The sequence below is a fragment of the Saccopteryx bilineata genome, chromosome 6, assembly GCF_036850765.1.
Source record: "Saccopteryx bilineata isolate mSacBil1 chromosome 6, mSacBil1_pri_phased_curated, whole genome shotgun sequence".
NCBI lineage: Eukaryota > Metazoa > Chordata > Mammalia > Chiroptera > Emballonuridae > Saccopteryx > Saccopteryx bilineata.
In genome coordinates, this window is record NC_089495.1 from 117,457,297 (window position 1) to 117,483,616 (window position 26,320).

General features: G+C 41.2%; 1 protein-coding gene and 1 non-coding gene across 6 annotated transcripts in view; both read right to left on the reverse strand.

Annotated features, from left to right (window-relative positions):
• DCLK1 (doublecortin like kinase 1) overlaps nt 1-26,320 on the reverse strand; it is a 400,808-nt gene that overhangs the window by 119,220 nt on the left and 255,268 nt on the right. The window lies entirely within an intron of this gene.
• TRNAD-GUC (transfer RNA aspartic acid (anticodon GUC)) lies at nt 24,775-24,850 on the reverse strand. The gene has a single exon. It is a non-coding gene; the product is annotated as a tRNA-Asp (tRNA).

A 26,320-nucleotide genomic window follows, 5' to 3' on the forward strand; every position in this document is an offset into this window, starting at 1 on the left:
TTCCTGTGACTGTCAGAACAAATCACTACAAAGATAGTGGCTTAAAAACGACCAAATTTATTCACCCACAATTCTAGAGGCCAGAGGTCTGATACTAAGGCCCTGTAGGGTCACAGTTCCTTTGAAGGCTCTCAGAATTTTGTTCTTGGCTTTATCCAGCTTCTCGTGGCTCTCAGCTTCCCAGGGCCTGTGGTCAAACCACTGGGGTCTCTGCCTCCATCTACTCATGGACTTCTCTATTTTTTTTTTTTTTTACAGAGAGAGAGAGTCAGAGAGAGGGATAGACAGGGACAGACAGACAGAAATGGAGAGATGAGAAGCATCAATCATTAGTTTTTCGTTGCGCGTTGCGGCACCTTAGTTGTTCATTGATTGCTTGCGCATATGTGCCTTGACCGCAGGCCTTCAGCAGACTGAGTAACCCCTTGCTGGAGCCAGCGACCTTGGGCTCAAGCCAGTGAGCTTTTGTTCAAACCAGATGAGCTCGTGCTCAAGCTGGCGACCTCGGGGTCTCGAACCTGGGTCCTTCCACATCCCAGTCCGACGCTCTATCCACTGCGCCACCACCTGGTCAGGCACACACATGGACTTTTCTATGTGTCTATGCTATCTTCTTTGGCCTCTCTCCTCTGGGGACATTTGTGATGGCATTTTAGGTTCCCCTGAATGATCCAAGGTGATCTCATCTCAAGATCCTTAATTCTATCTGCAAGGATGCTTTTTCTAAATAAAGTAATATTTCCAAGTTGATATTTTTCAGTGGCCATTCAACCTACTACAGCATGTACAACACAGTTATAGGACAAGCCATTCTTGAGAATTTTTGTTAGGAACTTTGTTGTTAATTCCCATTCAAAGCCCTTCCATGACTCCTTGTTGCTCTTGGAGAGCACCATGGGCATAGCCTATAAGTTCCCTGAGTACCCCAGCTTCTCTCTTCCTTCCTCTGGACACGTTATTTTAGCTTCTTTCTTTCTTTCTTTTTTTTTTTTTTGCATTTTTCTGAAGCTGGAAACAGGGAGAGACAGTCAGACAGACTCCCGCATGCGCCCGACTGGGATCCACCCGGCACGCCCACCAGGGGCGAAGCTCTGCTCACCAGGGGGCGATGCTCTGCCCATCCTGGGCGTCGCCACATTGCGACCAGAGCCACTCTAGTGCCTGAGGCAGAGGCCACAGAGCCATCCCCAGCGCCCGGGCCATCTTTGCTCCAGTGGAGCCTTGGCTGCGGGAGGGGAAGAGAGAGACAGAGAGGAAAGCGCGGCGGAGGGGTGGAAAAGCAAATGGGCGCGTCTCCTGTGTGCCCTGGCCGGGAATTGAACCCGGGTCCTCAGCACGCTAGGCCGACACTCTACCGCTGAGCCAACCTGCCAGGGCCTATTTTAGCTTCTTATATGGCCTAAGTATCCTCCTGCTCTGGAAATTAGAACATGAATTTCTCTGTACAAGAAACCGTTCCTTCCTACTGCCACCTCACCTGTTTAACTTCTGCTCATACTTCCTTGCTTAGCTTAAATTTATTTACTTTGCAATTATTTACCAAATCCCTGATGTTTGGGTGCCAGGATACTATAATCAATAAATGGAAGACAGGGCACCTTCTGTCATGGAGTTTATATGTTTATATTCTATTAGAGGAAGTGGGTCTTCACAATAACAAAGACAAGAATAAGAGTTAATTTTGCAGTGCTTTGTCAAGAATTAAAAGGATAGTGTGACCGTGAGTGGCTGAGTGGTCACAGAAGATCTCTGGGAGTAGAGGACATGGAAGGTAAGCTCTGAACATGGGAAGGAGTCAGCCTGGGTAGATTAGAGAAAAGAGGGAGGCTGATTAGTCAAAACTGGGAAGACTGAGTGAGGGATTTAGATTTTGAGCCAAGCAAGATAGAAAGTCATGGAAGCAGATTTGAGAGTCTAAAAGATTGCTGACTGCTGTGTGATGAAAGATTTCAGAGCGGTGAATCTAGGCACGACAGGGTGGTGCTTGGACAAGGGTGGAGGGCATGGGAGTGGACAGAAGAGAATAACTTAGGACATGATGTGGAGGTGGGGCCACAAGGTTTGAGGATGGAATGGAAGGGGCTGGGAGTGGACAGGACACTCCCAGCTTACATTATCCTTGGCAGGTGTACCTCTGAGTCCTGCGGAGTGGTCTGCACAGTGCCTTGTGTGTTGAAGGCAGGAGAACAAGAGTTGACCTAAACCTATGGTCTTCCTTTAGGATAAAGGACATTTTCCTGCTCTGTTAAAATGCAGAATCTTTGTCATTCCCTTGAACTACTGAATTAGAATCACTAGAAGTGGGAGCGGGGCTGTTAAGACATCCCCATATGGCCCTGCTGGTGTGGGTCTACACACCAGGCATCATTTGCTATTCCCTGATATACAGATAAGAAAATTACTAGAGGAAACCCAGAGGTTCCGAGTTTGAAGTAATTATGCAATGAAAGCAGACTTTGGAAGAATAAGGGTTCACATTTATTAACTGCTCATGGCCACCTGTTTTTTATTAGCTATAAAATAGAAAGGATATGAAAAATAGATATGAAATAAGAAATTACCCAAGAACCAAAAGTCCAGAAATGGGTATGAATTTCTCCTAGAGAAAAGTAAAGGAAATAATAAAAAAAGCAACAACAATAAAAACAGAACATAGAGGTGTAAACTGAAATAAAAACTGATAATTCTCTCCTTGAATAATGCCTGCCTTTATCCCACCCACGTGGAAACAAGAATAAGTGAACAGCTTTGGTCCGGCGGGTCTAGCCAGGAGTGAGAGGTTCAGGGCTCAGGAGGTCTGGTAGGGGCTCACTGGAAGGGTGAAGGTGTAGGGTTTCTGGGCGGCACACAGGCATGAAACCCTACCCGTAGGTGTGTCATTCACAAAGGGTAAGGTTTTGTCCTGAACTGTCTTGTGGCCCCTTAATGAGATTAGGACTAGACAGAGTTTAGATGATAATGAGGTCCACTCTTCTCCCATTAAAACATAGCCACAGGTTCTGTGTTGTCCAATAGTTTGGCCATTTTGCTCTTGGAAGCCCTGAATACCCCTGCTGACTGGTCCACAGACCAGCAACCTTAACATCACCTATGGAATCTCAGAGCCTACCCCATATAGACCTACTAAATCAGGATGTGCTTTTTTTATTAAAGTGAGAGGAGGGAGATAGAGAGACAGACTCCTACATATGCCCTGACTGGGATTCACCTGGCAAACCTCTGTCTAGAGCTGATTCTCAAATCAACTGAGCTATCCTTAGTGTCTAAGGCTGATGCTCAGACCAACTGAGCTCTCCTCAGCTTCCGGGGCCTACACTTGAACCAATCGAGCCACCAGCTGAGAGAGGGGAAGGGGGTGGCAGTAGGAGGGGAAGAGAAGCAGATGGTCACTACTCCTGTGTGCCCTAACCGGGGGTTAAACCCAGGACATCCACATGCTGGGCTGATGCTCTATCCACTGAGCCAAACCGGCTAGGGTCAGAATGTGCATTTTACCAACATTCTTGGTGACTCATATTTATCGTAAAGCTTGAGAAAAAAATGATCTAGAACCATGGAGGAGCATAATCAAAACAGTGATTTGAGAGCATGTGAAAAAAGAGGAAAAACAACAGGGATTCCAGGCCCAGAGAGTCCTGGCTCCTCATTGTGATTGTTGTTAATAAACACCACCACAGCTGATTATTAATCTGACTCGCAAAAAAGAATGAAGAAACAGGGCAATGGCTGGTAAATACACTAGTCACTCTAGAAAGACACAGTCTAACATCTGATTTAGAGAGCAATATTTTATGGTGGTGTTTCTAGACTTTCCTAACGGTAAGATTAACTTGAGAGTTATATTGTTAAACATTCAACTTGCCAAGCCACTTTTCCAGATGTTTTGATGCCGTGGGTCTGGGAATTTATATATTTACATAAGTACGCTGGGTGGATAATATGATTAGAGAAGTTTAGGGGAACTGCTTTGCTGGAAGGCGCAGTTCTAAAGGGCACTGTACGAGGTGCGCCTGGGGACGGCGCGTCATCTGGTCTCCTAACGCAGAAAACCAGGCTTTGGTTGGAGTAAGAGGCTATGTATGTCTAGAGGAAATTTCCAGAAAATGGCATCCACTCATCCAGATGTTCTGTGAAGAGAACACGAAGCCTGATTGAAAACAGAAGCTGTCCACCAAGAAGGGTCCCTGCACTGAAAGCAAAGTCAGCTGGGCCTCCTTCTGAGAGAGGACTCCCAGACCCCAGTCCTCCCTGGGTACGAGAGACTGTGCTCACTGCCTTCTTGTCTTGAGGTAAAGGCTAGACTTGGGAAAATGATTCTCCAAAGTTCTCTTTGAGCCTGCACTTTCCTCTTAAGGAGGAAAAAGAATAATTCAGTATAGGGAACTACGAGGGAAAAAATCCTAACAATAAGACCAGGAATTAACATTCAGAGCCCAGTGCAGAGGAAAGTAATCAGAATGTCATGGTAAATGATGAGCTGAAGTCACAGTGGTTACAAAGGAGTCGAGTGACACAAACAATGACACAAATCTACGTCTGAGCAAAGTCTCATTGGGATAGAATTTAATTTAGAGGTTTTTGCTTTTAAAGAATAGGGGCAACCACAGGGGTTAATAAAATCAGCCGTTTCAGGGAAGAAACAGGTGCCACTCCAGTGTGTACGTTGGGCAGAGAACAACAAAAACTCAGAAATTAAATTAAACATTTCCTGCCTAAGACCTTCAAATTCATATTTTTTAAATATAATTCAGACTTCTGGTTTGTTACCCATAACCTCAAAATTAAAATAAGCACAGCTTGAAAATGCAAAAGTAAGGATTCTATCATCTGAAGAAATAAAACTATGGTAATATTTTGGGATTGCTTTTCCATTACAAGTAATTATTATGGAGATAGTAAAAGGTATTCTGTACATAAAATAACAGTATCACCTAAAGGAGGGAATTAGTTGTGGTGGAAGTTCCCTTAAACACAAGGGGATTGCTGGTAGAGATTTAAAAAGGAATGAGATCTCAAGGAAGCTTTTATTTCCTTCCGGGGGCGACACTCACAAGAGTGGCAGCTAATCATGATTCCACGCAATGGTTTACATGTTGTTCTAAGTATCAGCAGGCTTTACAATTAATGATTTCTGAGGATGTTACACAAGTACCTACCCTGAAGAAACAGAAGATGTTAGCAGAAGTTCCCCAGGGTCGCCAGACAGCCATGACGCTTTGTTAAAAGCGTCTGAAGTGTGCCATCAAGTAGATGCACTGGAAAGTTAAATTAAGTGCTGCATGTAAATGAGTTTTCTGCAGCTCCAGAGAGCCCAGGAAACATTTTTTGCTTTTTTAAATAACTCAGTATGCGAACCCCAATAATCTGGGATAGTTTTATAGTCTATCAGTAGTTTTGCAGACTGCCCCTCTGCAACAGAGAAAGATGTAACAGAGAAAGTGAGGTTATTTCATTTAATTATTAAATAGGGTAAAAACACTTAAAACCCAGACACAAAGTTTTGCATGTTTGATGCAAGGAAGAGATGCATTCTAAACCTCCACACTTTCCAGAATCAATGTATCCTGAGCTGTTCCAGGATCATCCCCTTAGGTCCTCCTGCAATCCTTGCTGGGAAGGCAACCGTGTTTTCACCTGGATGCTGACTTCCTAAACCTCAGCTTGCAGTGCAGCTGGAAAGAAATGTTAAGTGGCATCTGTTTTGAGAGAGGGAGTGTTCATCTCAGTGGTTAAATCCTGCTATCCACAGTGAGCAAACACTTAGGTGACATGCCCATCAAACACAGCTAATGATACTGCACGTTACAGGCTTAGGGGAAATGACAGGCTTTCCAAGTGCCACAGCTGACTTGTTCGAGTGGGTAAGAAGGTGAGTTAAACCCCTGAAAACAAATGACCCAATTTGAAATGAGTATTCCCAGTGACCATTCATGCTGCACGGGCACTCTTGTACAACTCTGATGGGTCTTTTGAGTTCAAGGTAGAGCAATTAAAACACTGCACAACTAGACAGGATATATCTTTGGTAACTCGTCTTGGTCACTGGATTTTTGGCTGCATGATCTGGGTTACTCACAAATCATAAAGGATGCTGTGAAAATGAATAGGTAAGACTGTCAGAGAAATGGTGGTGTGAGAGATACACTTTATCTCTCTTCTTGAAATTTCAACAATTTGCACAGCTATAACCCAGTGAAGGAACCCCATCGGGCTTATAGGCTTGCCGGAAAGATCTGCACACTGGATCAACCAAGGGTAGGGAATAGGGGCAGAAAATAAGGAAGCCAATCCAGATGCTGAGCATGCAGGGCAGAACTACAGGGAGAGAAGAAACTAGTGTGTCTAGGTATTCTTCCACCGGCAAGAGTGAAGAGAGTGGGGGAGCACTCTGGGGAGCTAAGCCAACACGGCAGCTTGGGTGCAAGGACAGGGCAGAGATGGAACTCTGGGACACTGCTCCTGCTCCTGTGAGCTGCCCACAGCCTGCACCTGGGCCAGAGACTGAGAAATACAAAGTGCAGCCCTCCAACCTCACAGATCCTGCTTCTCTCCCTTCGCAGAGTACAGAGAGTAACAGTGGCATACTCAAGAACTAACTGAAGAACCAGTGTATCCCCTGAAGAATAAGGGTACTTTCTTTCTGGTCCCTGGTCTGTTGAGACACAAGGAAGAATAAATGGAGACCTGAGATAGCCATTGCTGGGAGAAAGAACATAGAAGATAAAAAAAAACCCTTCCCAGCCGGCCCTGTCTTTATCATCATGGCTACAGCATCCCAGTGGGGATCAGTCTGGGTATTTCACAGAGCTAAAAATTGTAATCCAGTGCCACCTACTGGAAAATAATACAAAACCTCTTGTACATGCAATACCACTCTCAAATGCCTTCTAGGCAGAGAAAGGGTTCTTCCAATACCATGAATAACCAAGAAAGAGATGCAGTTCATAAAGAAAATGAAAAATATCCAGAAAACAATCTCAATCATTGGAAACTTGGGAGTTAAATGACAGAGAATTCAAAATTGAGGTTCTGAAAATACTCTACAAGATGTGAGAAAACATGAATAGGCAATTTAGTGAACTCAGAAAATAAATTAATCAACAAAAAGAGTACCTCACCAAAGAGACTGGAACTTTAAAAAGGAACCAAGCTGAAATTCTGGAGATGAAGAACTCACTGAGTTGAAAAATGAACTAGGTGACGTCACGGAAATGGCGCCGTGAGCAGCGCGTCCGACAGATCTCCCCAAAATCACAACAAATTTATCAACTAGAAACAGAAAAATTTATCCTTGGAGCATTCTGGAGTTCCACACAAACTGAAAGCGAAAGGACTGTTATCACTTGAATCTGAGAGACGAGGGTGTGGAGGAAGCTAACTACCACAGGGATGTTCATTCAAGCCGCGGAGGGAGTGCGCCTGTGGTGAGTCGGCCCACACTCAGGGAGCGCCAGCCTAAGCGCTGCGAGCAGCCGCCCGCGCGCGCCAGGTGCCACGGTCCGGTCACAGAGCAAGCACCGCTAGCGTTCCCAGTGGCCTGAGCATTGCGAGTGAGAGTCCCCAGCCACCGGTGCCCGGAGCACCCCATTCGCGCGCGTGCCCTGGGCATCCCACGCGCCCAGAGCGCCCTACTGGCCCGCACACCCAGGGTGCCCCATTATCCTGCGCCCGGTGCGCCCCAGCCGCCAGCGGCGGGGCGAGCAGGAGAGGCGCCAGGGCGGTCTTTCCTACTTGGGAGATTCTCTCCGTGGGCGGGGCACCTCACCCAGCCATTCAAGCTAACAATCAAGCGTTGGGGGAGGGGCGCGCAGGCAGCCTGAAATACCTTCGGGAGCACAGCTGCGGACCCAATCACTGAAATTAGCTTAACCCATGAAATCTGCACACCCACGGGGCTCTAATTGATAAGATCTCTCTCAGTTCAGCGATCCAAGACAAGAGGCGTGATATTTTTTAGTGCCTCTCGCTAAAGGGGTGGGGGCAACTTCTGATTGATAGAGCCTCCATATTCAGGGATAAACTCTTAACAAGAGGGACTTGGCAGATAATAAGATCTATACTACACTAGTCGCAAGCAGAGACTAGTGCCTCTTCTTCCCAGCCAAAACAGGCTACAAAGTGTGGAAAGCCTGGGTTGAGTGGTCCAACTGAATGCTAGGCACTGAACAGTCACCTTGACAACAATTGACTCCCACCCCCGCCTGATTACACTGGAGGCTCTGACTGCCAGAGCCTTTCCCAAAGCCTTGCGCTGAGTGGGGGTAGAGTGGGGATTTCCTAGCTCTTTGAGCCTCTTACTCCCCAGGCAGAAGCAGTAGCAGCCTTATAGCTGGATCACCAGGCTGCTAATTCAGGAAGGGGGGACTAGGAGAGAGACTCCAGGAAAGCAAACTCTCTCATCGTTGGACCCTGCAAACGCCAACAAGCCTTAACTACCAGCAAGACTAAAGCCAATTATATGACATTGCCATAGAATCCCATCAACTGCAAATCCCTACCTAAGTGTGACACAGGGGCAGAGCCTGGGGTACAGAGTCACCGACCAGGAAGAGGGAGAGAAAAGAAAAAGGAAGAAGTTAACCTCTCAAAATCAAGAAAAATCCACAGACTTTACAACTTGTTCCACTAATTTTTTTGTTGTTGTTGTTTGTTTCTTCTATCTTATTGCCTTATTATTATTATTTCTATTTCCTCCACCTCGGTCCTTTTATTCTCTGCCCATCTTATGCTTCCCTTTTCTTGAACTACACTACCCATGAGTGTTACATTTTATTTCTTTTCTTCATCCTCAACCTCCTTTAAGGTTATACTCCAAAACACTTAACTCTCACTCTCTCCTCTTTTGTTTTTTTTGTTTTGCTTTATTTTGTTTTTTTCTCTTCCTTTTTTTTCTTCTTCCATCGTTTTTCTCTTTTTCTTATTTTTTCCTTTCTATTCGTTTCTTCTTTTCTCGTTTTACTTTTCCTCCCATTTAATCCTCAATCACGAACAAATTATTTAATTTGGGACTCAAGGTTTTTTTTGGTTTTATTTTTCTTTTTCGCTTTTGGTATTTTTTGTTTGTTTGTTTGTTCATTTTTGTGGCATTTTGGGTACTTTTTACGTTGCTTTTTAACTCACTAGCATTCCTCCCAACCCAAGGTCTCCATTGTATTTAGTCTTCGCTCCACTTAATACAACAGATTTTTACTTATTGTTTTTATTTTTTCTTCTTTATTATTCTTTTTTTTTCTCCTTTTTTTCTGGTTCCCTCTTATCCCTCTAATTATATCTCTTAGTCGACCATCACTTACAAGCAAATCATCTTATGCTTGTCTAAGATTTTTTTTTTCTGCATTTAGTAGGTCCCTACTCCCTTTTTTTGCCCCTTGAATTCTTCACCCCAAATCAGGCCCTCCATTATAAGCAGTTTTTGTTTCATTTAGCATAATATAATTCACAGGTCATCACGATATTTCCCTGAGGAGGGGAGAGGAGGGAAAGAGAAGAAAGAAAAAAGGGGGAAATAATAAATTATTACTGTTTTATTTTGTGGGGTGTTTTACCTTTTTTTTTTTTTTTTACTTTTTACTCTTTATTAATTCTAATTAGTGCTATCAACAAGACTACCCTCAGATGCCAATAAGAAAGAGGAAATCGAATATTATGGATACAAAAGAAAGAGAGGTAACACAAATAGATGTGGAAAAATCTATGGAGAAAATACTTAACATATTGGAAGCCTTGGAGCTAAATGACAGAGAATTTAAAATAGAAATCTTAAAAATACTCAGAGATATACAAGAAAACACAGAAAGGCAATTTAGGGAGATCAGAAAACAACTCAATGAACACAAAGAATATATTACCAAGGAAATTGAAACTATAAAAACAAATCAAACAGAAATGAAAAACTCAATTCACGAGCTGAAAAACGAGGTAACAAGCTTAGCTAACAGAACAGCCCAGATAGAAGATAGGATTAGTGAAATAGAAGACAAGCAACTTGAGGCACAACAGAGAGAAGAAGAAAGAGACTCAAAAATAATAAAAAACGAGAAAGCCCTACAGGAATTGTCTGACTCCATCAGAAAGAATAACATAAGAATAATAGGTATATCAGAGGGAGAAGAGAAAGAAAATGGAATGGAGAATATACTCAAACAAATAATAGATGAGAACTTCCCAAGCCGGTGGAAAGAACTAAAGCCTCAAATTCAAGAAGCAAACAGAACACCGAGTTTTCTTAACCCCAACAAATCCACTCCAAGGCACATCATAATGAAGATGACACAAACCAATGACAAAGAAAAAATTCTCAAGGCAGCCAGGGAAAAGAAGAGTACAACATATAAAGGAAGGCCTATTAGATTATCATCAGATTTCTCAGCAGAAACTCTACAAGCTAGAAGAGAGTGGACCCCAATATTTAAAGCCCTGAAAGAGAGGAACTTTCAGCCAAGAATACTATACCCATCAAAGCTATCCTTCAAGTACGAAGGAGATATAAAAACATTCAAAAATACAGAAAAGATTAGAGAATTTATCAGCAGAAAGCCCCCACTCCAGGAAATACTAAAGGGGGTTTTCCAACCAGATTCAAAGAACAAAAGAAAACAAAACCACAAGTAACAGCTCCACCAAGAACACAATAAAACCAAACTTAAACTGTGACAACAAAAGAAAAAAAGGGGGGAGAGGATGGAGATTAACAGTAGCAAAGGACGATGAAGTGCAGAAATACTCATAAGATAGGGTACTACAATGAATATGGTAGGTACCCTTTTCATTACTTAATGGTAAACACCCTTGAAAAAACCACCACAAAAACACTTGACTTAAAAAAGGTAGCAACAGAGGAAAGAAGTATGGAACACAAACAAACAAAAACAAATGATAGAAAAACAAAAGAGAAGAATCAAACAAGATACAAAACTAATAGAAAGCAATTTATAAAATGGCAGTAGGGAACCCACAAGTGTCAATAATTACACTAAATGTAAATGGATTAAACTTACCAATAAAAAGACACAGAGTAGCAGAATGGATTAAAAAAGAAAATCCAACTATATGCTGCCTACAAGAAACACATCTAAGCAACAAGGATAAAAACAAATTCAAAGTGAAAGGCTGGAAAACAATACTCCAAGCAAACAACACCCCCAAAAAAGCAGGTGTAGCAATACTCATATCTAATAATGCTGACTACAAGACAGAAAAAGTACTCAGAGACAAAAATGGTCATTTCATAATGATTAAGGGGAAGTTGAATCAAGAAGACATAACAATCCTTAATATATATGCACCAAACCAAGGAGCACCAAAATATATAAGACAGCTACTTATTGACCTTAAAACAAAAACTAACAAAAATACAATCATACTTGGAGACCTCAATACACCGCTGACGGCTATAGATCGGTCATCCAAACAGAAAATCAATAAAGATATAGTGGCCTTAAACGAAATACTAGAACACCTGGATATGACAGACATCTATAGGACACTTCATCCCAAAGCAACAGAGTATACATTTTTCTCTAGTGTACATGGAACATTCTCAAGAATTGACCATATGTTGGGCCACAAAGACAGTATCAGCAAATTTAGAAAAATTGAAATTGTACCAAGCATATTTTCTGATCATAAAGCCTTGAAACTAGAATTCAACTGCAAAAAAGAGGGGGAAAAACCCACAAAAATGTGGAAACTAAACAACATACTTCTAAAAAATGAATGGGTCAAAGAAGAAATAAGCGCAGAGATCAAAAGATATATACAGACAAATGAAAATAAAAATACAACATATCAGAATCTCTGGGATGCAGCAAAAGCAGTAATAAGAGGAAAGTTCATATCACTTCAGGCCTATATGAACAAACAAGAGAGAGCTGAAGTAAACCACTTAACTTCACACCTTAAGGAACTAGAAAAAGAAGAACAAAGACAACCCAAAACCAGCCGAAGAAAGGAGATAATAAAAATCAGAGCAGAAATAAATGAAATAGAGAACAGAAAAACTATAGAAAAAATCAATAAAACAAGGAGCTGGTTCTTTGAAAAGATCAACAAAATTGACAAACCCTTGGCAAGACTCACCAAGGAAAAAAGGCACAGGACTCAAATAAATAAAATCCAAAATGAAAGAGGAGAGATCACCACAGACATCATAGATATACAAAGAATTATTGTAGAATACTATGAAAAATTATATGCCACCAAATACAACAATCTAGAAGAAATGGATAAATTCCTAGAACAATACAACCTTCCTAGACTGAGTCATGAAGAAGCAGAAAGCCTAAACAGACCAATCAGCAGGGAGGAAATAGCAAAAACTATTAAAAACATCCCCAAAAATAAAAGTCCAGGCTCAGACGGTTATACTAGTGAATTCTATCAAACACTCAAAGAAGACTTGGTTCCTATTCTACTCAAAGTCTTCCAAAAAATTGAAGAAGAAGCAATACTTCCAAACACATTTTATGAGGCCAACATAACCCTCATACCAAAACCTGGCAAGGATGGCACAAAGAAAGAAAACTACAGACCAATATCTCTAATGACTACAGATGCTAAAATACTAAACAAAATACTGGCAAACCGAATACAACAACATATTAAAAAAATAATATATCATGATCAAATGGGATTCATCCCAGAATCTCAAGGATAGTTCAACATACGTAAAACGGTTAACGTAATACACCATATCAACAAAACAAAGAACAAAAACCACATGATCTTATCAATAGATGCAGAAAAGGCTTTTGATAAAATACAACACAATTTTATGTTTAAGACTCTCAACAAAATGGGTATAGAAGAAAAATATCTCAACATGATAAAGGCCATATATGATAAACCATCAGCCAACATCATATTAAACGGCATAAAACTGAGGACTTTCTACCTTAAATCAGGAACAAGACAGGGTTGTCCACTCTCTCCACTCTTATTTAACGTGGTGCTAGAAGTTCTGGCCAGAGCAATCAGACAAGACAAAGAAATAAAAGGCATCCATATCGGAAAAGAAGAAGTAAAGGTATCACTTTTTGCAGATGATACGATCCTATACATCAAAAACCCCAAAGAATCCACAAAAAGACTACTAGAAACAATAAGCCAATACAGTAAGGTCGCAGGATACAAAATTAACATACAGAAGTCAATAGCCTTTCTATATGCCAACAATGAAATATTTGAGAATGAACTCGAAAGAATAATCCCCTTCACGATTGCAATAAAAAAATAAAATACTTAGGAATAAACATAACAAAGAATGTAAAGGACTTATATAATGAAAATTATAAACCATTGTTAAGGGAAATCGAAAAAGATATAATGAGATGGAAGAATATTCCTTGTTCTTGGTTAGGAAGAATAAATATAATCAAGATGGCCATATTACCCAAAGCAATATACAAATTTAATGCAATTCCCATCAAAATTCCAATGATATTTTTTAAAGAAATGGAGCAAAAAATCATCAGATTTATATGGAACTATAAAAAACCCCGAATAGCCAAAGCAATCCTAAAGAAAAAGAATGAAGCTGGGGGCATTACAATACCTGACTTCAAACTATATTATAGGGCCACGACAATCAAAACAGCATGGTATTGGCAGAAAAATACACACTCAGACCAATCGAACAGAATAGAAAGTCCAGAAATAAAACCACATATATATATAGTCAAATAATTTTTGATAAAGGGGCCAACAACACACAATGGAGAAAAGAAAGCCTCTTCAATAAATGGTGCTGGGAAAGCCACATGCAAAAGAATGAAACTGGACTACAGTCTGTCCCCCTCTACTAAAATTAACTCAAAATGGATCAAAGTCTAAACATAAGACCTGAAACAATTAAGTACATAGAAGAAGACATAGGTACTAAAGTCATGGACCTGGGTTTTAAAAAGCATTTTATGAATTTGACTCCAAAGGCAAGAGAAGTGAAGGCAAAAATTAATGAATGGGACTACATCAGACTAAGAAGTTTTTGCTCAGCAAGAGAAACTGATAACAAAATAAACAAACAGCCAACTAAATGGGAAATGATATTTTCAAACAACAGCTAAGATAAGGGCCTAATATCCAAAATATACAAAGAACTCAACAACAATCAAACAAACAATCCAACAAAAAAATGGGAAGAGGCCCTGGCCGGTTGGCTCAGCGGTAGAGCGTCGGCCTAGCGTGCGGAGGACCCGGGTTCGATTCCCGGCCAGGGCACACAGGAGAAGCGCCCATTTGCTTCTCCACCCCTCCGCCGCGCTTTCCTCTCTGTCTCTCTCTTCCCCTTCCGCAGCCAAGGCTCCATTGGAGCAAAGATGGCCCGGGCGCTGGGGATGGCTCTGTGGCCTCTGCCTCAGGCGCTAGAGTGGCTCTGGTCGCCAACATGGCGACGCCCCGGAGGGGCAGAGCATCGCCCCCTGGTGGGCAGAGCGTTGCCCCATGGTGGGCGTGCCGGGTGGATCCCGGTCGGGCGCATGCGGGAGTCTGTCTGACTGTCTCTCCCCGTTTCCAGCTTCAGAAAAATGAAAAAAAAAAAAAAAAAAAAAAAAAAAAAAAGGGAAGAGGACATGAACAGACACTTCTCCCAGGAGGAAATACAAATGGCCAACATATATATAAAAAGATGCTCATCTTCTTTAGTTATTAGAGAAATGCAAATCAAAACTGCAATGAGATACCACCTCACACCTGTTAGATTAGCTATTATTAACAAGACAGGTAATAGCAAATGTTGGAGAGGGTGTGGAGAAAAAGGAACCCTCATCCACTGTTGGTGGGAATGTAAAGTAGTACAACCATTATGGAAGAAAGTATGGTGGTTCCTCAAAAAACTGAAAATAGAACTACCTTATGACCCAGCAATCCCTCTACTGGGTATATACCCCCAAAACTCAGAAACATTGATACGTAAAGACACATGCAGCCCCATGTTCATTGCAACATTGTTCACAGTGGCCAGGACATGGAAACAACCAAAAAGCCCGTCAATAGATGACTGGATAAAGAAGATGTGGCACATATTCACTACGGAATACTACTCAGCTATAAGAAATGATGACATCGGATCATTTACAGCAAAATGGTGGCATCTTGATAACATTATTCGAAGTGAAATAAGTAAATCAGAAAAAACCAGGAACTGCAGTATTCCATACGTAGGTGGGACATAAAAGTGAAACTAAAAGACATTGATAAGAGTGTGGTGGTTACGGGGGAAGGGGGGAGAGGGAGAGGGGAAGGGGGAGGGGGAGGGGCACAAAGAAAACTACATAGAAGGTGACAGAGGACAATCTGACTTTGGGTGATGGGTATACAACATAAGTGAACGACAAGATAACCTGGACTTGTTGTCTTTGAATATATGTATCCTGATTTATTGATGTCGCCCTATTAAAAAAATAAAATTATTTAAAAAAAATTTAAAAAAATTGACAAAGAAAGACTCCTCAAGGCAGCTAGGAAAAGGAAGAAAATAACATATAAAGGAAGGCCCATCAGGTTATCGGACTTCTCAGCAGAAACTCTACAAGCCAAACATTCAAAGTATGAAAGAGAGGAATTACCAGCCAAGAACATTATATCCATCAAAGTCATTCTTTAAATACTAAGGGGAAGCCCTGGCCGGTTGGCTCAGCAGTAGAGCGTCGGCCTAGCGTGCGGAGGACCTGGGTTCGATTCCGGCCAGGGCACACAGGAGAAGCGCCCATTTGCTTCTCCACCCCTCCGCCGCGCTTTCCTCTCTGTCTCTCTCTTCCCCTTCCGCAGCCAAGGCTCCATTGGAGCAAAGATGGCCCGGGCGCTGGGGATGGCTCTGTGGCCTCTGCCCCAGGCGCTAGAGTGGCTCTGGTCGCAACATGGCGACGCCCAGGATGGGCAGAGCATCGCCCCCTGGTGGGCAGAGCGTCGCCCCTGGTGGGCGTGCCGGGTGGATCCCGGTCGGGCGCATGCGGGAGTCTGTCTGACTGTCTCTCCCTGTTTCCAGCTTCAGAAAAATGAAAAAAAAAAAAAAGAAAAAAAAATACTAAGGGGAAATAAAAAACTTTTCCAGATATACAAAAGCTGAGGGAGACTGACCAGGCAGTGGTGCAGTGAAGAGCGCATTGGACTGGGATGTGGAAGACCCAGGTGTGAGACCCGAGGTTGCCGGCTTGAGCATGGAGTTGCTGGCTTGAGCGTGGGATCATAGACATGACCCCATGGTTGCTGGCTTGAGCCCAAAGGTCGCTGGTTTGAGCCCAAGGTGGGCAACGGGTCACTCACTCTGCTGTAGCCCCCCAGTCAAGGCACATATGAGAAAGCAATCACTGAACAACTAAGGAGCTGCATCAAAGAATTGATGCTTCTCATCTCTTTCCCTTCCTGACTGTTTGTCCCTATCTGTCCCTCTCTGACTCTCTGTCAAAAAAAAAAAAAAAAAGCTGAGGGAATTCACCAGAAAACTCCCACTGCTGTAAATACTGAAGGGGGTTATTATACCTGATAAAAAGAACTAAACAACATAAAACTATTAGTAAAAGTTCCAACAGGTTTACAATTTGAACAAGGAGAATCTATAACAACGCAAACATAAAATGAAGAGGATAAAGTCTGAAGTAGTAAAAGAGGATGAAGGGCAGAATAACTCATAAGACAAAGGCTACTGTACATATGAAACCTTTTCTCTTCAATAGCCTAATGGTAACCACCCATGTAAAAAACAAAACTGAACTATACAACTTAAAAAAAAAAAGAAGAAATGGAGGAAAGAAATATGGAAAACTACCAAACAAAACAACAGACAGGAACACAGAGGAAAAGAACCAAAAGAGACATAGAGTTACCAGAAAACGAAACATAGAATGGCTATAGGAAATCCTTATGCATCAATAATTACCTTAAATGTAAATGAACTAAACTCACCAGACACACAGGAGCTGATTGGATCAAAAAACAAACAGAACTCAACCATATGCTGCCTTCAGGAGACACATCTAAGTTGCAAGGACAAAAGTATACTCAACGTGAAAGGATGGAAAACAATTCTCCAAGCAAACAATACCCAAAGAAAAGCTGGTGTAGCTATACTTATTTCTGACTATACTTATCTCCAGACAACAACGGCAACAAGTGACAAAGATGGGCATTTCATAATGATAAAGGGAACAACTACATCAAGAAGACATAACACTTCTTAATATATATGCACAAATCAGGGAGCACCAAAATATGTAAAACAACTACTAACAGAACTAAAAAGAGAAACAAAATACTTTCATAGTTGGAGATCTCAGTATTCCATTGACAGCTCTAGATAGATCATCCAGAGAATCAATACAGAAACATCAGCTTTAAACAACACACTAGACCAAGTGGACATAATGGACATTTACAGAACCCCTCATCCCGGAACATCAGATTATACATTCTTCTCCAATACACATGGAACATTCTCAAGGACAGACCATATGTTGGTCTATACAAAACTAGTCTCATTGTTTGGGGACAGACAGGTAATTGATTCCTTTCTAATCAGTGAAATATATTTAAAAACCCTGGAGAACTCAGAAAGCTCAGCAACAAACAAGCAAACAAGCCAATTAAAAAATGGGGAGAAGCCTGACCTGTGGTGGCACAGTGGATAAAGCGTCGACCTGGAAATGCTGAGGTCACCGGTTCGAAACCCTGGGCTTGCCTGGTCAAGGCACATATGGGAGTTGATGCTTCCAGCTCCTCCCCCCTCTCTCTCTCTGTCTCTCCTCTCTCTCTCTCCCTCTCTCTCTCTCTCTCTGTCTCTCCCTCTCCTCTCTAAAATGAATAAATAAAACTTAAAAAAAAAAAAAAACTTAAAAAAAAAAAAAAAATGGGGAGAAGACCTGAACAGCTACTTCTCCCAAAAAGACATAGTAGTAGCCAACATATATATGAAAAAGTGCTCATCTCTGCTAGCTATTAAAGAAATGCAAATCAAAACTACAATGAGATATAACCTCTCACCTTTTAGATCAGGTGTCTCAAATTTTGTGCGGCCCGCAGACTAATCCACGAAGTTCAAAATATTTTGGATAAAATTAAGTAAGCCTAGGAGCCTACTTGTATTTTTCATTTCTCTAGCATCCTAGCTAGATATTAGCTTAGTTAACAGCAGTTGTGATGCGAACTACAGTTTCTGGTTGTTTTGTGACACTGAGTAAACTGCATGTACGATTGTGCTTGTTGTACTGATTTTTTTTTGTTTTCAACTGCAGTGAGAAAAGTGTTGCGTAACAGTTGCCTTTTGTAGACCTAGTGCGGCCCGTTAAACGGCTGTGATCTTGCTCTGCGGCCCACATGCTGAGTTGAGTTTGAGACCCCTGTTTTAGATAGTCTATTATCAACAGTACAGGTAATAACAAGTGTTGGAAAGGCTGTGGAAAAAAAAGAAGCCTCATTCACTGCTGGTGGGAATGTAAACTGGTACAACTATTATGGAAGAAAGTATGGTGGTTTCTTACAAAACTGAGAATAGAAATATGATATGACTCAGCAATTCCTCTACTGGGTATATACCCCCAAAACTTGAAAACATTAGTACGCAAAGGCTAATGTTCATTGAAGCATTATTCACAATGTCCAAGACATGGAAATAACCAAAGTGTCCCTTGAAAGAGGATTGGATAAAGAAGGTGTGGTACATATATACAATGGAGAACTACTCAGCCATAAGAAATGATGACATATTGCCAATTATGATAACATGGATGAAACTTGAGAACATCATACTAAGTGAAAGAAGTAAATCATAGAAAGCTAAGAACTATATAATATCACAAGTAGGTGGGATATAAAACTGAGACTATGGGCCCTGGCCAGTTGGCTCAGTGGTAGAGCGTCGGCCTGGCGTACAGAAGTCCCGGGTTCAATTCCTGGCCAGGGCACACAGGAGAGGCACCCATCTGCTTCTCCACCCCTCCCCCTCTCCTTCCTCTCTGTCTCTCTCTTCCCCTCCCGCAGCCGAGGCTCCATTGGAGCAAAGATGGCCCGGGCACTGGGGATGGCTCCTTGGCCTCTGCCCCAGGCACTAGAGTAGCTCTGGTCGCAACAGAGCGATGCCCCGGAGGGGCAGAGCATCGCCCCCTGGTGGGCAGACCGTCGTCCCCTGGTGGGCGTGCCAGGTGGATCCCGGTCGGGCGCATGCGGGAGTCTGTCAAACTGTCTCTCCCCGTTTCCAGCTTCAGAAAAATACAAAAAACAAAATGAAACAAAAACTGAGACTATGGACATAGATAAAAGTGAAGTGGTTACCAGAGGGAGAGGGTTACAGAGAGGAAAATAAAAAGAGACAAATAAATGGTGACTGTCAACGATTTGACTATGTGTTATGGGCACACAACACAATCAACAGTTCAAATGCTATAGAAATGTTTACCTGAAACCTATTCTTGGGAAACAATGTCATCTCATTTAATTTAACTTCTAAATAATAATTAAAAATAAATAAAATGAGTAGGCAAAAACCTCATTTAAAATAGAGTCAGGAAGCTAGATGAGAGAACTGTCTCCTGCACCTGTCAATCAGAGCACTGTACGGAGCCCCTACAGGAAGAGATGTACCTTGCCTCTCAGACAGGAAGTGATAATACTTTACTATGGAAAGGGAAGGAAGATTCCTCCTTGCCCAGTAACAGCTCTGCCAATAAGAGGCTGTCAGAACTCAGCCAATGAAAAGTCACTTTACATCCAACTTTCAGTTTCCTCCAATGAATATTTCATTTACAACAGCCCCTCCCCAGTCTGTAAAAGAGCATTTCTCTCCTTTGTGTCTCTTGACTTGCATGTGATTGAGGATTAGACCACATATCCCTAGTTTCAGTCCTTTGTTGTTCCCAAATAACCCCATTTTGCTGGAGAAGTAGCTGGCAGTTTATTGTTTATGACTAGCAATGCTCTATTAGCTTCTCAACTTTCTCCTTTAACTTTGCTTCAAATAAGTCAATTCTTAGGAGGAAAAATCTGTGTAAGGAAAAATGACAAGGAAATGGGAATTTGGGGAGAGGCCATTATCGTTTCTAAAACAAAATTTCCAGTGTCTTAATCCATGAAACCTGAGAAAAATCATCCAGAAAGTGATGTCATAGCATACTTGGATCACTTGTGTCTTACACCTAGGTTATTTGTTAAGGGAAGAGTTCTATCAGTACTGTTGGGCAGATAAAATATATTATGCTCACTTTGTTAAAGATGGTGCTGCCCACATGGAAGCCTGTCACCCAGGTGATATTAATGTGTGTTGGGGGCAGGTTGTGGGCAGGCAGGATCCTTGTAGCTTGGGGCTCAGTTTTAGGACTAAGCTTTCCCCACCCTTTTTGATGTGGGGTGGTGCAATCCCATCATGACTCAGATAAGTGGTTTTGTATTAGAGACTTCCCTATTTTGTATATTGGATTAAAGGTTTTGATTTCTACACTATAAAGTGGGGGCAGAACGGGAGCTTGCTCTCTCAGTTCCTGAGATTAGCATTAGAGAGCAGAGCAGAGAAAGGCCACGTGGAGGAGGCCAGGAGAAGCAGTCAAGATGGTGGAGTGCTTAGGGAGAAACCAGTTTGTGCAGAGAGAAGGAGATGGGGAACAGAGGTGAATAAGTCTGGTGGGCTAGAAACCTTTGATTCTAGGAAACTCGGGTAAGTCAGTAGCTTTGTGAGCACTGAATGAGTAGGTTTTGGAGCCCATTGTGTGTTTTGACTTGCCTGCTGGGTGCAAGCTAGGATTAAAGATGATGGCCCACCAGTTTTTCGCTCCATTGTTTCTTTACCGACTGTCCGAATCCAATGCGAACCTGCATGGGCCAGGCTGCTGTGATGGTGGCCGTGCCTACTGGCTTCACAAGTACAAATATGTAGAAGCCTTTAGAGAAAAATATGCACACAGATATAGGGAATGTAAAATTAGGAATGACATAGAGTTCCTGGGTCAAACAAATTTCTAAACAAATTCTGCTTTCTAAATTCTTTCACATCCATGTAAGGGAGACATTTTAAGAGTGAATTGATATTTGTGGGTAATTCTCCATATCTTACTCTGAAAACTTGAAATTTTCTTTCCTCACTTTTGCCAAAAAGTATATTTATTATGCTGTTTCGCATGTTTCCTTCTTACTTGCTTTCCTTTCAATGAGAAGTATCCTTCGCATCAACTGCCTAAAAAAATCAGTTGTTTAGTTTAATTTTAAAGTATTCTCTTCATGTGCCATTTATCTACTCTCCTATCTATTCCAAACGACAGACATTAAATTACATCTCTGGCTAAATGTGATTAATCATCTGCTCTAAAGGGAAGAAAAGAAGAAAAAATGTTAGAAGCATTTAGAGCCTCTTTTCTTTTCCTTTTTATTAGAAGAAAGCAGATTGTGGGTTGAAAACTTGATTTATTTCTCTTAAACCTGTCTGAAGATCACCTTTAAAACAAGTGGTCAAATGTGGCTTGAAATGAATTCCCTGTGCAGTACTTATGTAAGTCCCTAGGTTATAGTATTTCAAGGCTAATAAATATTGTAGTCATATAAAGGCATCTATCTAATATATGACAGTATACAGGATTTTGGAGTGATTGTGGTCTTTCCCTGAAAGGGTCCAGTTAGAAGGGAGGCATTATGGTTGACTTGTGGGGAAGCCGCCTGAAATCATGATATTCTATTTGTATTTGGGCCCTGCCATCAAATAAATGAATCATTACTGCAGTCCACAAGGTAGTTATCTCTGCAAAAAGAATTCACTAAATGATTTCAGTAGATTGTGGCAATAAACTGCAATGTTGTATTTTCATCATGAATTTGGCTTTCTATTTCCAAAACAGAGAGGAAAATGCCAAGACATATTTAAAGACATTCGATTACAGAGAGGATTATTTTTTCCTTTCCAAAAGTATTAGTAGAAGTCTATTTAATTAATTTTTATAAATCTGTTCTTGTTAAAAACAAAACAAAACAGATAACTAATCTTGTTCTCCTCATCCTTCCTGGCACATCATGTACCTGATAAACACTAAATAAATCTAAAACATTGAAGCTAAGAGAGAATATACTGAACACAATAGTCTTTTAGAAACTACAAAATTTTAGTGAGGTCTATTGTGCTCCACTTAGAAAACATATTTATACTCACAAAATGTAAACATTTAATGCATAATTTCCAACTTTATTTGGAAATTAATCTTTTAAAATGCTTTATAATGGATTTATTATTTTATTAAGATGAAATATATCCATTATAAAAATTTAAACAGTATAAAAAAGTTAAAAGAAAACAATACATTTCAAGTTGGCATTTAGAAGCTATGCAATGCTGTGCTGCACTAGAATTTTCTGGGTCTTTCTGTGGTGACCACTTTTTAAAGTTTATGAACTAAACTTGCTCTTCTTTGTTGGATGCAGCTGATGACTTACTGACTTTTTAAAATTTTTTCTCTTTGTAATTATTTAATTATTTGTTAATTTTTCTAGGAATGTAGTGGAAGACATCCTATGATTCTGATTCATTCCTTCAACAATTTTAAAAATACTGGGTGAGATTATTTTTAAAGAAGAGAGTTGGCTTTTGATTCCTTGATTCACTATCCTATCTGCATATATAACATTTTTATTTTTATAAAACTCTCACTATCTTGATTACTGCCTTCTCCCAACCCCCTCCCCTTTTTTTGTCAATTTATGGAGGGAAATGAAGAGAAATTGCACTAACAGCCTATCCTAGCTGTACCATGAATAAAGATACATTCATTTAAAAAGTACTGTAAAAGAATATTTAATGATATGGGATGTTTATAAATGAAAAAAGTAGATTATAAGACAGAATATAGTGTGTACATGTACACAAAGAAATGTTTTAAAAGGATATTTTTGAATAAGTTTATAAGAGCAGTTTTTCTCCCAGGTCAAAAGATTGCATATAATTTTTCTGCATTCCCAATTTTCTTTATTATACAAATGTTGCTTTTTAAATGAGAAAATGCTCTTAAAACTTATAAAATTTAAAAATTTTAGAAAACAGAAAAGAAGGGTACAAAGTTAAAAATGTCTCTCCCCTCTTCCTTTAAATTTCTGTTCCGCACCACAGAGTGGTTGTAACCACTGTTTATTTCTTGGGTGTCTCATAAAATGTCAGTGTCTATATAAGCATGCACACACAGGCATATATGTATGTATATGTATGTGTGTACAAAATGTTGAATTTTATAAAAATTTTTAAAAATCATATAAATGTTTCTAAAGGCCAAAGTGGATTATATTTTAAATTTTCAACCCTTAAAGTTGCCATTTCCTTGGAAGAGCTATCTAACAATCACATTACTTTTGTAAGACAAAGTGACTGCATTATAAACCTAGGTTTATTTGAATAAAAACTGTGGGATTGCTAATGGAGGTAATAATTTTCTAAACTTGATCATAGTGATACACAATTCTATGAATATATGAAAGAACCACTGAGTCAGACATTTTAATGAGTTAATTGTACGGTACGTGATTCTTATCTCAATAAAGCTGTTACAAAAATTAAATTATGAGAATGTGGTGAGTTTTGAATAGAGCTGTGTGCAAAATAAGTCACTGTGGTTGGTCACTGCATGGTCCTCAGCATCTCTGTACCTACTAGGGAACAACTTCATTAGGAAACAGGTTTTCAGTGGGTTCATCTCTGCAAGTCTTTTTTTTTTTTTTTTTTAACAGAGACAGAGAGAGAGTCAGAGAGAGGGATAGAGAGGGACAGACAGACAGGAACAGAGAGAGATGAGAGGCATCAATCATCAGTTTTTCATTGTGACACCTTAGTTGTTCATTGATTGCTTTCTCATATGTGCCTTGACCGTGGGGCTACAGCAGACCAAGTAACCCCTTGCTCGAGCCAGCGACCTTGGGTCCAAGCTGGTGAGCCTTGCTCAAACCAGATGAGCCTGCGCTCAAGCTGGCGACCTTTGGGTCTCGAACCTGGGTCCTCTGCAACCCAGTCTGACGCTCTATCCACTGTGCCACCGCCTGGTCAGGCTATCTCTGCAAGTCTTTCTCGCTTTTTGTTTAGTGTAATCTGCCCTCTTTTCTTTCTCAGATCCTCTTGACTGGGGTAAGGACAGGGCAAATGAAGATCTCCCAACCTTCTCTCCTCACGTTTTGTTATTCTTCTGATCCCTGGGATTAATCCACTCTGCTTCATTGTGGATGCTCTCATAACACTACAGTGTGGATTTCAGCAGAAGGTAAATAATCGCCTTTAATGGGTCAAGGAAATTTAGCTTGCCTGGTACCAGCTGGGACATACCTTATGAGACGTTTATGCTCTAATGTGCTCCTCTTACTGAGGGGAATGTGACCCAACATGTTATTCAATCACAATACCTACAATGATTATTTAGATTTTATTCTTTTGCTTTATACATTTTTATTCTTTAAGATCTTTCATTCAAACACAATACAAAGAACAACTATAGAGATTTATAACATTATTTCTGGCAGCTTTTTTTTTTTTTTTGTATTTTTCTGAAGCTGGAAATGGGAGAGACAGACAGACTCCCGCATGCGCCCGACCGGGATCCACCCGGCACGCCCACCAGGGGGCGACGGTCTGCCCACCAGGGGGCGATGCTCTGCCCCTCTGGGGCATCGCTCTGTTGCGACCAGAGCCACTCCAGCGCCTGGGGCAGAGGCCAAGGAGCCATCCCCAGTGCCCGGGCCATCCTTGCTCCAGTGGAGCCTCGCTGCGGGAGGGGAAGAGAGAGACAGAGAGGAAGGAGAGGGGGAGGGGTGGAGAAGCAAATGGGCGCTTCTTCTGTGTGCCCTGGCCGGGAATCGAACCCGGGACTTCTGCACGACAGGCCGACGCTCTACCACTGAGCCAACCAGCCAGGGCCTATTTCTGGCAGCTTTTAATGGCTGTTACCTTCATCATTAAATTCTTAAGCCGTAGTATATGTGTCAAAGTCAAGGTGAACCGCCTTTCTCTCTTGGCACCAATCTGAAATGAGCTAGTGATGAGCAAAAAAATCTAAAACTAATTTAATTCCATGGACTCATCCTTAAGATACATATCTGGTGAAACATTTGTTAAGTTTTTCAATCCCACTTACTAATCTATTTGTGTGAGGTGTTCCAGGCCTTGAACTTAGAAAAACATTAGATAGATAGCAGTTAGTATCTAACAGAAAGTGATCAGACAATTAAACAAATTATATCATGTATTGTGGAGGACCTCACAAAAAGTTCCAGGATACAGACTGTGTCCTCAGAAGAGTTGATCACCCATGAAGAGCATAGACCATCTTGGCCATATAAAGGTATTCTCCTATGGCAAGGGGACAGTCAACTATCTTACTAACAGGGGCCGTTTCTGCTGCATCCACATCTCATCTCCCTGTCCCACACAGGCAGCACTGTCTGGTAGCCCCTCCTGATAACTACAGTGTGTTCGTAAAGTCATGGTGCACTTTTGACCGGTCACAGGAAAGCAACAAAAGATGATAGAGATGTGAAATATGCACCAAATAAAAGGAAAACCCTCCCAGTTTCTGTAGGATGATGTGGCAGCATGTGGGCATGCACAGATGATGACATAACACCATGTATACAGCGGAGCAGACCACGGCCATGCCAGTCAAGATGTGGACGGTACAGAGCAAAGTTCAGTGTGTTCTGTGGCTTGCTAAATTCAAATCCGTGACCAAAATGCAACGTGAATATCGGCTCGTTTATAATGAAGCGCCACCACATAGGAATAACATTACTCAGTGGGATAAGCAGTTGAAGAAAACTGGCAGTTTGGTGGAGAAACCCCGTTCTGGTAGGCTATCAGTCAGTGACAAGTCTATAGAGGCTATACCTAAGGAGCCCTAAAAAATCTGTGCGTGAGCCCACATCGAACTGCACTGAATAGGTATGAAACTGGGAGAGTTTTCCTTTTATTTGGTGTAGATTTCACAATTCTATCATCTTTTGTTGCTTTCCTGTGACCGGTCAAAAGTGTACCATGACTTTACGGACACACTGTACCTCAGGACTTTCCTCTGTTCATTTGGTGATTCTAGCATAAAGAAATGTTGCTTGGCTGGAAAGATAAACGGAAAGCTCCCAATATGTCAGAGGAGGTAGGAGACCCAACTAAAACAAGTTAAATCATGACAGTGCATGACAGGCAACACAATTTTCAGCAGTGTGGTAGTGAAACTCGGTTTTGAGATGGAAAGTCAGGTCTCAACACATAGTTAGAGGCCCAGGAGTACTCTTTTAATAAATGCTGAATGAATACATAAAAGTCAAAACAAGGACATCTACCCTCTCTTAGCAGTTTCTTTCAGGCGGTCTGAACTGCTGCCAGGGGCGCAGG